This window comes from Heptranchias perlo, chromosome 8 (genome assembly GCF_035084215.1).
Source record: "Heptranchias perlo isolate sHepPer1 chromosome 8, sHepPer1.hap1, whole genome shotgun sequence".
In the NCBI taxonomy this organism is placed as follows: Eukaryota; Metazoa; Chordata; class Chondrichthyes; order Hexanchiformes; family Hexanchidae; genus Heptranchias; species Heptranchias perlo.
The window spans coordinates 27,098,926-27,114,780 of NC_090332.1; the positions used below are offsets into that span (position 1 = coordinate 27,098,926).

The following is a 15,855-nucleotide window of genomic DNA, read 5'->3' on the forward strand; positions in this document are numbered from 1 at the left end:
TTTTACTTCCATATATTTCAAAACTGAATTCAAATTCTAAAACGGCTCAGGTGGGATTTGAACATATGTTCTCTGGACTATGAGTTCAAGCCTCTGGATTACTAGTCCAGTAACATAACTCCTACACTATCATACCCCTGGTACTATTCCTGGCACTCAAAATTCACCAGTATTTTTTTCCTACTAGTAACAATAGGGGTTGAAAGTAGAGACTAATCACGAGTCTTTGGAGCGAGCATGGCAAATTTAAGTACAACTATGTGAGTTCACTGATTCAGTGGTCTTGTTATGCACTGTATTGCTAATGTAGGCTAACTGGCTCTGAAAACCATGTTTAAAATAGTTTTATGTGCTTTCCCCTTTTTTCTTCTCCTAAGTCATGCTGGGGTACGGTTCTGTGAGCACTGTCGGCTGTCTGGGAACCCTGACCAAATGACCATTCTTCTGAGAGCTTATACTGTTAGTGTCGGCATGCTATTTGAGTGTGGTGCATCACGGCCAAGACCAATCCTGTTCTCAGCAAAGTGCACAGATGCACACTTTCCAGCAGAAGTTACTGGATAGAGTTCAGGGGTAGGCACCCGAGGAATACTGACCTCCAAATTGGTCTGCGCAGTGCCCATTTTTCAGGCACTACTCGGACTACCAAGACCCCAATGTGGCGGGCAGGAAGGGAGCACATTTCTGGCCAGAAGTGCACTGAACACCATATTAGGTAAGGACAAAAAAGAAACATCCTTTACCCATGCCTGAAGTATGCATTAGCCCCTTTTGCATAGGCAATTAAGTGGCCTAACGCCTGTTTTAGGTCTTCTCTCCAAGACTGGTTTGCCCTGCGCCACCAAGTGCCATCGCGGGCTGCACACCAGGAAACTAGCCTGTGGGATCACCTGCAACAAAGAAGGTAAGTAATTTTCCCAAATGTGGAGCCAGGAGGAGCAAGAGTGCTAATCCCGACCCCACATATTAAAGGAATCGATCGCTGCCCCAAACGTGCCCCTCACTGCTCTCGCTCCCCCTCCCCCTCGCTCCTGACCCGACCACTCATTGCCTCTGCTTTCATCTCTCTTGCAATCCGCGACACCGACCCCCTCCCGATCTCTGACCTCAATCTCCCCTCTGCTACTGCCCCCACCCCCACCGATCGCTGACACCAAACCCACTGGCCTCAATCGCCTCTCTGCTCCCAACCTGACCTCCGGCCCTGACACTGATCCCCATAAACCCCAACCTAAGCCCCAATCCACGACTCATGCCCTGACCCTGCGTTTCCTCGCCCCAGATTCTCTGACCCCCAACCCTACGTTCGCTCGCCCCCCAATTCTTAGATCGCCCCCTGCCCAAATCCCCGGCTCCATGTTATCCGAGCGTCGCAGCGGTCTGATTTTTCACTACTTTGCCGCCGGCCTGTGCGCTGCGACAGCGCAATTATAGTGAGGCATGCGGCTCAATATCTGTGGAGCCTCGGGCTTCACCATTCAGGTGCAGGGAATGTATCTGCGTTCCCCCACATGCCCAAAAATAGGCATGCCTAAATTTCTGGACCACAGAGCCCAGAAGTTCTCTTCGTGCCAGACAAGGGATCAGACTGGGCACCTTTTTGATGTGAACAGCTTAGGGTAGAATTTTTTTTAGTGATGATAATGGTTACAGATCCATGTTTGTTTTTGTTCCCCCTGCCCTCCCTCTTTTTGTCGTAGACTGGTAACTTTTGTTAGCAACTGATCATACAGCCTTAATTTTAAGCCTAATGTCTTTAATCAGCAGTGGTTGGGCTGTTTGGTTGGAATGCTCTGTAGGGATGAATAGTTGGCAATGAATGGAGTTACTTTGGAGCCTGGCTGATGGTCTTACTGTCCTGAGTTAAAGAGGAACAGGAAGGGTGTGGAGACCATGGGGGTGAAATTCAGTTTCGATGATGGCGCAAAACGGGCGGTAGCAAATTGGCTGCCCGTTATACAATCTGCCCGATTTTCCTTTCTAATGGTCAATTCGCTACCGCCTGTTTTGCGTACCTGCTGAAGTTGAATTTCACCCCCCATTTCTCTTTTCCCTTGCTGAATGTTCACCACCAATTTTTCTCCTCTCTTCCTCTCTCCTGTAGTTATTGACTCCATGATGGGGTACAGTTCCAGAGTCGCGCTCTCCAAGTAGCTATTATTAGTGTGCTTTAACCGTTTGGATCAATGGGCTGATCACCCACAGGGTGATCCAGCAATCCCACCTGGAAGCATCCATGCACATATGCCAGATAAAGCTAGAATCAGGCTTGGCTCTGAGGCCCCAGGGGGTCCTGATTTTTTTCCCCCCCTAAATGGCCTGGGTTTCTAATCTGATTTTTCATCTCCCAGGAAATTACATGGCTTCCTGGTGGGGTGGGGCGTGTATGTATTGTGATGCACAACTGTCTGGTACAGGCTTGATGGACCAGTGGCTTTTTTCCTGATCGTCATTTTTCTTACGTTCGTATGTTTGAATTCTGGACAATATTATGTTCCCGAACCCAGAGGTATCAGGCCAGACAGACGATCAAATCTGGGGCCTTTCTGACCACTACGGCTCAGGGGTTCAGTGGATAAACTGAGCTAATGGAAAATGTTTTAAATCAAATTTAATTAAATATATTGGGAGAGAATTTCCATGGGGTGTTCTCTGTCTCTTTTCGTAACTTTGGAAGGTTGGCAGAAATCCTGAAGAAACGGCGTCAACAGCAGTTTGGCAAAACCAGTGGAGAAAAGGTGGACAATCTACAGGAGGAGATCAGGGGAAACCCCCTGCAGAAATTGCAGGCCATTACCTGTCAAGCTTAATTAGTTTTATTTAAAATTTTCCACACCTCTCACAAAGTGCAGTTGAATCCATTATTTAAAAAAATAAAAATATTGATTAACTGTCATTATTAATATATATAACTTATTTAGACTTTAGGACCCAGAGGAATGAAGAGCTGGGCCATGAATGGATTTTGCAGTTTGTTGGGGAGAGGCAAGGCTGGCCACCTTACTTCCTGCTTTGCAGAGTCCTGACCCGAACATCCCGGCGGAGGATTACCATTTTGTTTTGCTGATAAATAAAACAAGTCTCTAAACCACGTTCCTAACCAGCCGCAGAAATTTTGAAAACCACTGCACGCTGCTAACCCAGGCGCCTCTGACGATAGCCACTCCTTTCGACGACACGGAGGGAGGGAGGGGGCAAAACAAACCTTTGCAAGCGGGCACTATATTCTTTTAAACATGGCCGCGCAGTGTTATCTGTTTACAGGATGCAACGTACCGCACTGTAAAGGCTAAAGTGTCGCGCGTAAGAGGAGTCAAGGAAGGGAAACTTCTGCGGAAAATTAACTCATTTAAAAAAAAAATAATCTCCAAGGCTGGCTTCTGTCACGCTTTCGTTGCATTTAGGAGTGGCAAAGGGTTTGCATGTGTGTGCAAAAGGTAGGTGGAATTCAGAGGCGATTTTGGATAAAGTTAGAAGATGACTTTTTTTGGAGAAGTTTTTTTTTGCAGAGTGTCGGTATGCAGCAGTCGAGAGGCCTGGCATGCATTGCCGTTTGCAAAGGTTTGAGTTGCAGTCGCTTGTGGGGCAGTTACCTGGGTGGTTAGGGAGCTTCTTCCATCTCCAGTGACGCTGCCACCAGGCATTCCGAGGGTCAGCGGTCGGCTGCAAAGCCGAGCGCCATAGGCTTGGACAAGAAGGGGCTGCAACTGTCCCAACTCTCCATTCGGGACCTGTGCTGCTTGCTCAGAACGTACATTTTGTACCGTGCTTGCTGAGCATTTGCAAAGGTTAGGAAGTTAACTGACCCTCGCTTATGTGGCAGTGAAGAAAGTCATTTTCAAGGATAGTTGCAGGGAAGTTCATTATCTTTTTCAATAACTCGCTTTTATTGAGCTTATTGCAACACTGCAAAGAAGGGGCGGGGAGTTACTGCAGTTAAAAGCAGAAGTTCTTAGTCTTGTCCTGAAGTGTTTTGTTGTGCTGTTTTCTGAGGTGGCACAAATGGTTTAAAATGAAATGAGCATGGCAAACAGACATATGAACTGAGTTGAGCACACCATTATGCTTGATGGGACAGGGATGTCAAGTGCATTTAGCATTATATTGTTTGGGTGAGTCAAATGCAGGTGTACAATAGGTCATTGTTCATGCTGTTGCTGTAAACTGCAACTTTGTGGAATTCATGTGGCAAAACCTTTGCACCTCAACCTAAGGGCATCCCGACATTGCGTGAACCCTTTCTGCGATGAGGGCCCTGCGCTCAGTGCAAATGATAGAAAAGAGGAAAATGCAGATTATTTCGATGTATGATCATATGCAGAGATCCCAGCTTCTGATAGTTTTTTAAAAAATGTAATCGTTAGTTTAAGAAATTCGACAGGACTAAAACCTTAAATGCAAATGTCAAGCCAACCATTAAAAATCCAAATTGGAAAACTGTCAAATATTGAACAGTTAAGGTAAATAATTTTGTCTAAGGGTGACTTTTTTTTGTCCAGCTAGGAAGTAGGCAGTGATATATTCTCATTTTCCACCTTGCAGCAGCCTGTTTTAGATACAGGGATGTGTGATGGGGTTACATGAGAAGAAACGGGAGTAGGCCATTCAGCCACTTGAGCCTGTTCCCGCCGTTCAATTAAATCATGGCTGATGCGCACCTCAACTCTATTTACCCACCTTTGCTCCCTTAACACTCCCTTAACAAAAATCTTTCTATCTCAGTTTTGAACTTTTCAATTGACGTCGCCTCAACAGCTTTTTGAGGAAGAGAATTCCAGACTTCCACTACCCTTTCTATGAAGAAGTGCTTCCTGACATCACCACTGAACGGCCTAGCTCTAATGTTAAGGTTATGTCCGCTTGTTCTGGACACCCCCACCAGAGGAAATAGTTTCTCTCTATTGACCCTATCAAATTCTTTAATCATCTTGAACAGCTCAATTAGATCACCCCTTAATCATTTATACTGAAGGGAATACAAGCCGAGTCGATGCAACCTGTCCTCATAATTTAACCCTGTATCATCCTGGTGAATCTGAGCTGCACCCCCTCCAAGGCCATTATATCCTTTCTGAGGTGCACTGCCCAGAATTGAATGCAGTACTCCAGCTGTGGTCTCATCAGAGCTTTATACAACTGTCGCATAACTACCACTCCTTTTGTATTGTTGAGAAGAGACTTGGGTGTTAATTACCGCTTGGTAATTAGTTTGGGATTTGGACTGTATATCACACATTACCACTGTCCTTTGTCCCACAGGTGCATAAACCATGTGGTGGGCGCAATAGGGGTTTGCCAGTGGAGGAAGGGTACATCTTATTGCCATGAGCAGTAAGGGTGGTTCAAGCCTCTGCATCTCAGGCAGTCCTTGCTCCCCTAGGTCAGACCCAGCAGACAAGAGAGTGGGTTGGAGAGGATTTTAATGCTGGCCGTGGCCTTTCTGGTATCCAGGATTGCTATCCAGGATCCTAATATGTCCCTGTGTACTTTTTAAAAAAAAATCACCACCTGACAAAGTTGGAAGCATTAGTTTTAAGGAGCAATTTAACTAAATAATAAATACGAACTGTTTAATAACTGTATATTTTTCATTTTTTTCATAAGCAAAGAAGAATACCTATCTGAACGTCACACAGTCTATTGTGTCTTGAGTTGGAGTATTTTCATTTACTGACCCAGAAAGCACGGGTTGTGGGGGGGGCGATGGTCAGAGCAGATTTCATGTGCGCACAGGGATTCTTGTGGTTTCTGGGAGTCCTGCTTCTATTCACTCCAATTACATAACAGGATTTTTGACAGCTTGGCAAGCATTCAACAACAACAACGATAATTTGCATTTATATAGCGCCTTTAATGGAGTAAAACGTCCCAAGGCACTTAGGAGCAATTATCAAACAAAATTTGGCACCGAGCCACATAAGGAGGTATCAGAAGAGGTGACCGAAAGCTTGATCAAAGAGGTAGGTTTTAAGGAGCGTCTTAGAGGGGGACAGAGAGGTGGAGAGGTTTAGGGACAGAATTCCAGAGCTTAGGGCCTAGGCAGCTGAAGGCACGACCGCCAGTGGTGGAGCAATTAAAATTGGGGATGCGCAAGAGGCAAGAATTGGAGGAGCACGGCGATCTAGAGTTGCAGGAGGTTAAAGAGATAGGGAGGGGCGAGGCCATGCAGGGATTTGTAAACAAGGATGAGAATTTTAAAATTGATATGTTCCCTGTTGGGATCCATTGTAGGTCAGTGAGCCCGGGAGTGATGGGAGAACGGGACTTGGTGCGAGTTAGGATACGGGCAGCAGAGTTTTGGATTAGCTCAAGTTTATAGAGGGTGGAAGATGGGAGGCTGGCCAGGAGAGCATTGGAATAGTCCAGCCTGGAGGTAACAAAGGCACGGATGAGGGTTTCAGCAGCAGATGAGCTGAGGCAGGGTGGAGACGGGCGATGTTACAGAGGTGGAAGTAGGTGGTCTTTGTGATGGAGTGGATATAAGGTTGGAATCTCATCTCAGGGTCAAATAGGACGCTAACGTTGCGAACGGTTTGGTTCAGACTCAGACAGAGGCCAGGAAGAGCGATGAAGTTGGTGGCTAGGGAACGGAGTTTGCGGTGGGGACCAAAAACCATGGCTTCGGTCTTCCCAATGTTTAGTTGGAGGAAATTTTTGCTCATCGAGTACTGGATGTAGGACAAGGAGTGTGACAAATGAGAGACAGTGGAGGGGTCGAGGGAGGTGGTTGTGAGGCCTGATGATAATATTTAGCTTTGCTTCCTCTCATCCTTTCCCAAAGATGATGACTGAAAAAGAAAGAAAGAACTTGCATTTATATAACACCTTTCACGATCTCGATGTTCCAAAGCGCTTTGCATCCACTTAAGTGCTCTTGAAGTGCAGTCACTGTTGTAACACAGGCAATTGGTGTACAGTTCTATTGCTGTCTGATACCTTGCATAACTGGTTGGCCCTCCATGTATGAGTAAGCAGGGATAACAGAGTTGAATCTGTTCTTGTTTTAGATTAATTCTTTCCAACATGCATTGTAATACAGCAATCAGGAGTGGGAATATTGACACTGATGTTTTTTTTCCGATTTGTTTTTGCCTCCCAAGTAAAGGGATGTTGATGGCAGTTGTGCTTTAACACTGCCCTGGGTATAATCTAAGGCCAGACCAAGGTTCAATCTTGCTCATGCTCATTTAAAAATCAGTTTGAATTGACAGTAGTTTACAGGACTGCAAACCAAATGTTAATAATTTATACAGCTATTTTCACTGGCTGCAGCATTGGAAATAATGAGGATTGTTGAGTGAGGTGTTGGTTCATTGCAAAGGTGTAATTTGTTCTCAATTTAAGCTACCTGCCATTAGGTCAGTAGACAGAATAGTTCACAAATGCTGTAGAGAGCAAAAGGGATCTTAGAATGTCCTGGTGGTGACACAAATTATAGTATTGGTGTGCTCAAAATCAGAACTTGCGCTTTCCATATGCCTGTTTTGTACTTGTTCTGGGATGGCAGTATTGTTGCTGACAGCCACTGTTTGTTCTATTGTATATTTTATCTTTAACTTATGACTACAGCTGTAAAGTCGTGCTGGCTACTTGTACAGCATGCCAATGAGTAATACAATTTTAGCTGTTTTGGCATTTCATTAATTTTTTAGACTGTAATGGAACTGTCCAAAATGTGCCCATGGAGGCTGTATGTTTGTTAATGTTCAACACATCACTCTGTTCATACTCTGAGTGGTGGACTGTTTCTTGTGGCTGTGGGTGCATGATACTTACGCATCTATCGTTGCTCAAATATGTTTGGAAATCAGATGGTATAAGCAACTGTAGCAGAGACAGTTGGCTTGTGAATTTGATCTTGATGTTTCCTGGGAGTTAAAAACGATTGAGAATTTGTGTTGGGCTACCAGTAGGAAAATTTCAAATTCCGTTCTTGCCTGGTATATATTCCACCAATCTTTTGTACAGCAAATACCTGCTCTTGATATGTCTCAAATTCCTCTAGCTCAACATTCGGAAGACCTGAAGCAGTCATATTTCATGCCTGCCACAAACTTTACTCTGTTGCCACTGATTTCCAACTTCGTCCCATGCACTTTCTCAGGCTGAATCAGATTGTCCGTAACGTTTGAGTCCTGTTCAACCTGAATTGAGCTTTAAAGCCCACTTCCTGTCCATAACCAACATGGCTCACTTTCGCCTCTGCCACATTTCCTGCTTCTACTCCTCTTCAGCTCCTGTGCTGCTGTAATCCTAATCCATACCATCATCACCTCCAGACTTGATTACATGAATAATGTCCTTGCTGGCTTCACATCTTTCACCTCCAGAAACCCCAACTTGTCCAAAACTCTGCTGTACGTAACCTATCCTGCACTAAGTTGCATTTTTTTTATTCGTTCATGGGATGTGGGCGTCGCTGGCAAGGCCAGCGTTTATTGCTCATCCCTAATTGCCCTTGAGAAGGTGGTGGTGAGCCGCCGCCTTGAACCGCTGCAGTCCGTCTGGTGAAGGTTCCCCCACAGTGCTGTTAGGAAGGGAGTTCCAGGATTTTGACCCAGCGACGATGATGGAACGACGATATATTTCCAAGTATGGATGGAGGGGAACGTGCAGGTGGTGTTCCCATGTGCCTGCTGCTCTTGTCCTTCTAGGTGGTAGAGGTCGCGGGTTTGGGAGGTGCTGCCGAAGAAGCCTTGGCGAGTTGCTGCAGTGCATCCTGTGGCTGGTACACACTGCAGCCACTGTGCGCCAGTGCTGAAGGGAGTGAATGTTTAGGGTGGTGGATGGGGTGCCAATCAAGCGGGCTGGATGGTTTTGAGCTTCGAGTGTTGGAGCTGCACTCATCCAGGCGGAAGTGGAGAGTGTTCCATCACACTCCTGACTTGTGCCTTGTAGTTGGTGGAAAGGCTTTGGGGAGTCAGGAGGTGAGTCACTCGCCGCAGAATACCCAGCCTTTGACCTCCTCTTATAGCCACAGTATTTATATGGCTGGTCCAGTTAAGTTTCTGGTCAATGGTGACCCCCAGGATGTTGATGGTGGGGGATTCGGTAATGGTAATGCCGTTGAATGTCAAGGGGAGGTGGTTAGACTCTCTTGTTGGAGATGGTCATTGCCTGGCACTTGTCTGATGCAAATGTTACTTGCCACTTATGAGCCCAAGCCTTGATGTTGTCCAGGTCTTGCTGCATGCGGGCTCGGACTGCTTCATTCAGTGAATGGAACTGAACACTGTGCAATAATCAGCGAACATTCCCATTTCTGACCTTTATGATGGAAGGAAGGTCATAGATGAAGCAGCTGAAGATGGTTGGGCCAAGGACACTGCCCTGAGGACCTCCGGCAGCAATGTCCTGGGGCTGAGATAATTGGCCTCCAACAACCGCTACCATCTTCCTTTGTGCTAGGTATAACTCCAGCCACTGGAGAGTTTTCCCTCTGATTCCCATTGACTTCAATTTTACTCGGGCTCCTTGGTGTCACACTCGGTCAAATGCTGCCTTGATGTCAAGGGCAGTCACTCTCGCCTCACCTCTGGAATTTAGCTCTTTTGTCCATGTTTGGACCAAGGCTGTAATGAGTTCTGGAGCCGAGTGGTCCTGGCGGAACCCAAACTGAGCATCGGTGAGCAGGTTATTGGTGAGTAAGTGCCGCTTGATAGCACTGTCGACGACACCTTCCATCACTTTGCTGATGATTAAGAGTAGACTGATGGGGCGGTAATTGGCCGGATTGGATTTGTCCTGCTTTTTGTGGACAGGACATAGCTGGGCAATTTTCCACATTGTCGGGTAGATGCCAGTGTTGTAGCTGTACTGGAACAGTTTGGCTAGAGGCGCAGCTAGTTCTGGAGCACAAGTCTTCAGCACGACAGCCGGGATGTTGTCGAGGCCCACAGCCTTTGCTGTATCCAGTGCACTCAGCCGTTTCTTGATAGCACGTGGAGTGAATTAAATTGGCTGAAGACTGGCGTCTGCGATGGTGGGGATTTCGGGAGGAGACTGAGATGGATTATCCACTCGGCACTTCTGGCTGAAGATGGTTGCAAACGCTTCAGCCTTGTCTTTTGCACTCACGTGCTGGGCTCTGCCATCATTGAGGATGGAGATGTTTACAGAGCCTCCTCCTCCCATTAGTTGTTTAATTGTCCACCACCATTCATGACTGGATGTGGCAGATCTGCAGAGCTTTGATCTGATTGTTGGTTGTGGAATCGCTTAGCTCTGTCTATAGCATGTTGCTTCCGCTGTTTAGCATGCATGTAGTCCTGAGTTGTAGCTTCACCAGGTTGGCACCTCATTTTTAGGTACGCCTGGTGCTGCTCCTGGCATGCTCTTCCACATTCCTCATTGAACCAGGGTTGATCCCCTGGCTTGTTGGTAATGGAAGAGTGAGGAATGTGCCGGGCCATGAGGTTACAGATTGTGCTGGAATACAATTCTGCTGCTGCTGATGTCCTACAGCACATCATGGATGTCCAGTTTTGAGCTGCAAGATCTGTTCTGAATCTATCCCATTTAGTACGGTGATAGTGCCACACAACACGTTGGATAGTATTCGCAGTGCGAAGACAGGACTTCGTCTCCACGAGGACTGTGCGGTGGTCACTCCTACCAATACTGTCATGGACAGATGCATTTGCGACAGGTAGATTGGTGAGGACGAGGTCAAGTAAGTTTTTCCCTCGTGTTGGTTCGCGCTCCACCTGCCGCAGGCCCAGTCTGGCAGCTATGTCCTTCAGGACTTGGCCAGCTCAGTCAGTAGTGGTGCTATCGAGCCACTCTTGGTGATGGACATTGAAGTCCCCCACCCAGAGTACATTCTGTGCCCTTGCTATTCATCACCCTTGTCTTCAATGACCTACGAGGCTCATGGTTCCCTCAATGTATCACCTTTAAAATCTTAGTACATGTCTTGCCCTACCCTATCTTTGCGGTTTCCTCCAACTCTACTTCCTCCCGAATGCTCTGTTCCTCTGAGCTCGGTCTTTTGTATTTTTTTAAACCCTCTCTCCCGCACTGCCACCTTCATCCCAGCGCTGGTGACCATGTTTAGTTGCCTCAGTCCTACTTGTTGGAGTTCCCTCCCTAAACTTCTCCACTTTGCTCTCCACCTCTGAACCGTTTACTCAAGACCCATCTCTTGGACCAACCTTTTGTGTACCACTCCTGGACTGGTGCTTTGTTCCCCTTGAATTTATTCATGAAATGCCTTAGACTGTTTTCTTATGTTAAAATGTGCACTATGAATGTCAATTGGGCTGTGTTGGTGATTAACTCAATGTTTGTCTATCTGCATACAAGGGATGGAGTTTAAGGAATGAGAGTTCCAATGTAGAACAAGTGCTGTACCAGTTCTTTTATTGGATTGGTACACAATATTAATTTACAGCTGCAGAAATTTCAGGCATCGAGATGGGGGTCCAGCTTAAGTGCTAGCAACTCTTGTGGTACTGCTTTGGTTCTGTTCTTCCAGATGGTTGAGAACCCAGCCGTAGATTTCCAATGTTGAGGGTATATAGGCCACCCTTATCTGATTCCACTCATTGTCCCAATGATGCAGTTGTGGATACTATGACTTTGAGGGTTAAGGTACAGTGTTGGTGCACAGCAGGGGATGCTTAAACCTGACATCGAGGAGTGCTTAATGCGAACACTGGGTGAAAGAGGAGAAGGTATTCCATTTCCCAGCATTAACATCCCTTTGATAGCATTTACTGTCTGCTCCGGCAAGAGTAATTCAGATAGCTTGTATTTTAAGATTATCAGCAGTTCCAGTACGATGAAATGGCTGGTTGGACTACTGGATTGTGATACTGGAGGGCAACTGTGCCTATGGAGCCCTACCTAGCAGAGTGTCAATGCCTTCAGGAGAGAAAGGAAGAAAGAAAATTGGTTTGCAGAATGACCATGTTGTTTTTCAATAGTTAATATTAATGTTAGGATTTTCTACAAGTCAAAAACTCATGTGTTTGTGTAATGTAATGTAAATTAACAGTTCATGTGCATGAAACAGCTGTTGGTTGCCTACAGATACAGCTGCCTGTGTTCGGAGCCAGTTTGCACAGCACGTAGTTCAAGACCTCCTGCCTCCCCCTCCTTTTTTCCCCCAACCCCCCTTTTTTTACTACAAACTCTGGTCACTGGGCCTCACAATTCAGTTAAGTTCTCCATTCCTCACGTCAAGGAATAGCTACACTGATGGAGGAGGCTCAGTGCTTTTTTTCCCATTCTGGTACTCTTTTAATGATTCTGATTTTTACCCAAACAGTGGTTAATTTCCTCCCCATACACTCCCCATCTTTTTCTTTGGAGATTTTGTGTGAAAAATGACCAATGGTATTAAAATGAGACCATTGCATGTTCAACAGATAACAGTTTAAAATACAATTATATTGACTAATACCCCCTTCCACAAATTAAACTTCTCTTCTGGTGAAACAGAAATGTGCTCAGCCTCCATGTAAGAATCAATGATGTGGGCTGCAAATGTTGTGAAATACTGTCGACTTGGATTCGGCATGAGAAGCTTTTGCCAAAATATAGAAGCTGCAGCACATAAATGATGGAAGATCTTTCTGATTTGCACTAAGAGTTGATTGTTTTACAGAGCGTGAAATGGGGTTCATAGGTGTTGGCAGGTCATTACCCCTACATGATTTTTGTTTTACTTGAAGTGCCAGGAACTGCCTCTGACCATATCTTCTCCGCACCCTGTTGCCTGACAAGGTTCAGAGAAATTATGTTTTTGCATGTGATCTGTGTGTATATTGGTTTGAAAATGCAGAACAAAATTCAGGTTTATTAATTCCTCCAATCTTCACAGTATAAGCTTGTATTCCATTGTCGGTTCAAATGTAATTAAGTGATGAGTAAAATATTCTTTTCACTCCCAAGTGATAAATTGGAATTATTGTACCGATCAGAAGTTGATCATTCTGATTAAATATCTGTTGTGTGCTCAAGGTGCTGCGATTGGCATTTGTGGTTAGTGAGTTGGAAAAATTGGCGTGGGTTCTGCTCCTGATGACCATCCACTGAACCCTGCTAGAAGTGTGTATGTGAAGGGCATCTGGTGAGGACAAGATTATGTTTGGCTGTGATGCCCTTCTCAGTCAAATAGCTTGCCAACATTCACTATTAAGGCTCACACATGAATGGTGGCATGTGGATTGTGATACTGGAGGGCAACTGTGCCTATGGAGCCCTACCTAGCAGAGTGTCAATACCTTCAGGAGAGAAAGGAAGAAAGAAAATTGGTTTGCAGAATGACCATGTTGTTTTTCAATTGTTAATATTAATGTTAGGATTTTCTACAAGTCAAAAACTCATAGTTTGTGTTGAATTATTTCAGAAAATATTTTTTTATCATAATGTTTGATCAGAATTTAGAAATCATGATTACAATTTGTTATTGTACACAATACTTGTACACAAGTTTTTTTTCTCTCTTTTGGAATCTTGTATCTGTTACGTATATGCAAACTTTAAAGGGAAATAATACATTTTTCATACTGTATGGGGAATTGAACAAAGGCTACTAGATTGGAAGCTTGGAGCTGCAGTTTCATCTTTTCAGCCCAGTAACCCCTCTTCCATACAGTCCATTTCAGTCTTGCACATATACATTACTAAACTGGGTTTTAAGTTCAGTGACTCATGCAAATTTGGTTAACCACTTGGGAACAACTTCTGTACTGTACAGAACTATCTGAGATGTTGATTGTAGTGATACTTGTGTCCTCATCTATGGATATGTGTACCCAGAGAGTAAAGATATCGTCAGAATCCAGATTCCTCTCTTGAAAGCATTAACTCTTGCTTGATGTGGGTCCAGTTGTAGTCTGTCAGTACCTTGCCAAAAGGCTTTTCTTTGTGTGAGCCCAGATGGATTGTGTTGGTAGGCTACTTGACTACAAGGATGACTGTTACTGTCCTCAAGTGCAGTTTGCATCAGGGGCTACTAGATGGTGATGGAGTGGGAATGCTTGCTTTTTCCTCATTCCTTACCCTTCTCTTACCCCGCCCCCTCGACAACTTGAGGCCACTTACAGTGCCTCTAGATGGAGACTGCACTGAGTAGGAATCAAAACAGGGCTTTCTTGGCCTATGTGGCTCACCACTTCGCTGTGTATATTGAGCGATTTATGCATATTCATAGCATGGTTCAGCTGTTTTTACATATTTTGCATGTTATTTTTAACCTTGCCACACTTCAAGCCAGTGTTAATGCCACATTTATTCAACTGACTTTTTAACTGTCTTTGTAATAACTTGAACCCAGGGCACCAAACAGAGCATTTCTTCTGACTGAAGCCATGGTAACATCAGCTCCACATCAGGGGCGAAAGGCTCAATTCTGCCTCAGACATTTCGGTTGCTTACTATATTCAGTTTAAGAATAAAGGCCCAGTTATCCCTCTTCACCTTAGAAGCTACCAAATGTTAATGTCCATAAAGCTGTACTAGAGAATGTAGGAAGGTTCTTGAAACAAATCCCTAGTGGTACCTGACTCTAATTTCAGATTACTAAACATTAAAAAGAAAGCTCATGGGAAACTGTAAGGTAACATCAAGTAAGTTTTTATAGTTTTGTTTATTGAATGTTTGTTTCTGTTTTTTTCCACTTCATTGGTGAGAGATTGAAACAGTTCTTTGGAGAGAATTTGAGAAGTGATCACTATACTGAATCCATATTTCTGGATCCGCTGTCTCGGGCTGTCGGTGTGTTTTTATTTTTCTTTGCATTGCAGACCTTTATAAATGGGTGAAAACTCAGCCAAGGTTGGAAAATGTGGCTATTTTGATTAGAGACTTGGGAGGAGAGAATAGGGTAAGGCTGTTTTAAGCCCCTAGAAGTTTTGGGTCGAGATTATTTCTGACATGCCATGAGCTACATCTGGGAGTTGGGGATATATGTGTCTGTTTTCTCACTTTGCATTAAAACTTTCTGCAGCAGCAGCCATGCACTTGAAGCCTGACATTACTGGCAAAGCTGGTCTGGCCCGCCAAAGTATTTCTCATGTTTTGACGAAGGATTCGCATCCAAAACGTTAACTCGTCTGTTCTCTCCACAGATGAGTCCTGACCTGCTGAGTGCTTTTTGTATTTTCTATTTTTGTTTGATTTCTAGCATCTGCAGTTTGTTTCCTTTTATTGTTCACATGTTGACTGGTGAATTGGCCTTTCATGTCCTATCTCTAATGTTGTACAGTAACTGAGAAGTTTGACATGTTTGTTCTGACCTTCTCAATTGGAGCACTCATTGGATGTTGATGAAACAGGGAGGGAGGGGAAAACGTACGCATGTAGCTTAAGTTTATGGGGAGCCCGTTTTCTGCTTTTAACTGTACAGACAGTAAAAGAACTGACGGCCGTTGCTAACACTATATTCATATGTGTTATATTGTTACTTAGTTTGCTGGTATGCTTTGTATAAGTGTGTAAATATGAAAAATTCATGATTATCATTCGTTGTTTGTGGGTGATTAGAAGCAAGGGCGAGTGGGAAGGTCTTCGATTATTGATTGTGCTGACGTCGTTTGGCGCCGATTTTAATAATTGTGGCCAGTTCTGTTTTCATACCACAAAAACGTTATAAAAACTACTCCATCTGCTGTGGTGGTGCATGTGGGGAGTCGAGACAAAGTCTTCAGGTGAAGTAGGTATTAAGAGGGCAGAGGACATTTGCGCCGGGGTGTGCCGATGTAATTGACTGCCCATTTTGAAGTCCTGTATTCTGTTGTTAGTATATATTCCATCAGAAATTTCTATATCCACATTTTTTAAGAAAACTGCCTATGTAAACTTGTCATGCTATAATTTCACCCTCCAGAGGTCGTGAAAGGTGATATA

General features: G+C 44.6%; 1 protein-coding gene across 12 annotated transcripts in view; it reads left to right on the forward strand.

Moving 5' to 3' along the window:
- The window catches only part of LOC137324497 (transcriptional-regulating factor 1-like), a 217,217-nt gene that overhangs the window by 23,397 nt on the left and 177,965 nt on the right, over positions 1–15,855 (forward strand). For 11 of the 12 annotated variants that reach the window (XM_067988838.1, XM_067988841.1, XM_067988842.1 and 8 more), the window contains exon 1: positions 3,277–3,437. The exons of the other annotated variant lie outside the window; for it this stretch is intronic. The gene's annotated coding sequence lies outside the window, so the exon portion shown is untranslated. Of the gene's footprint in view, positions 1–3,276; positions 3,438–15,855 lie in introns of those variants that run through there. 12 annotated transcript variants of the gene reach the window in all.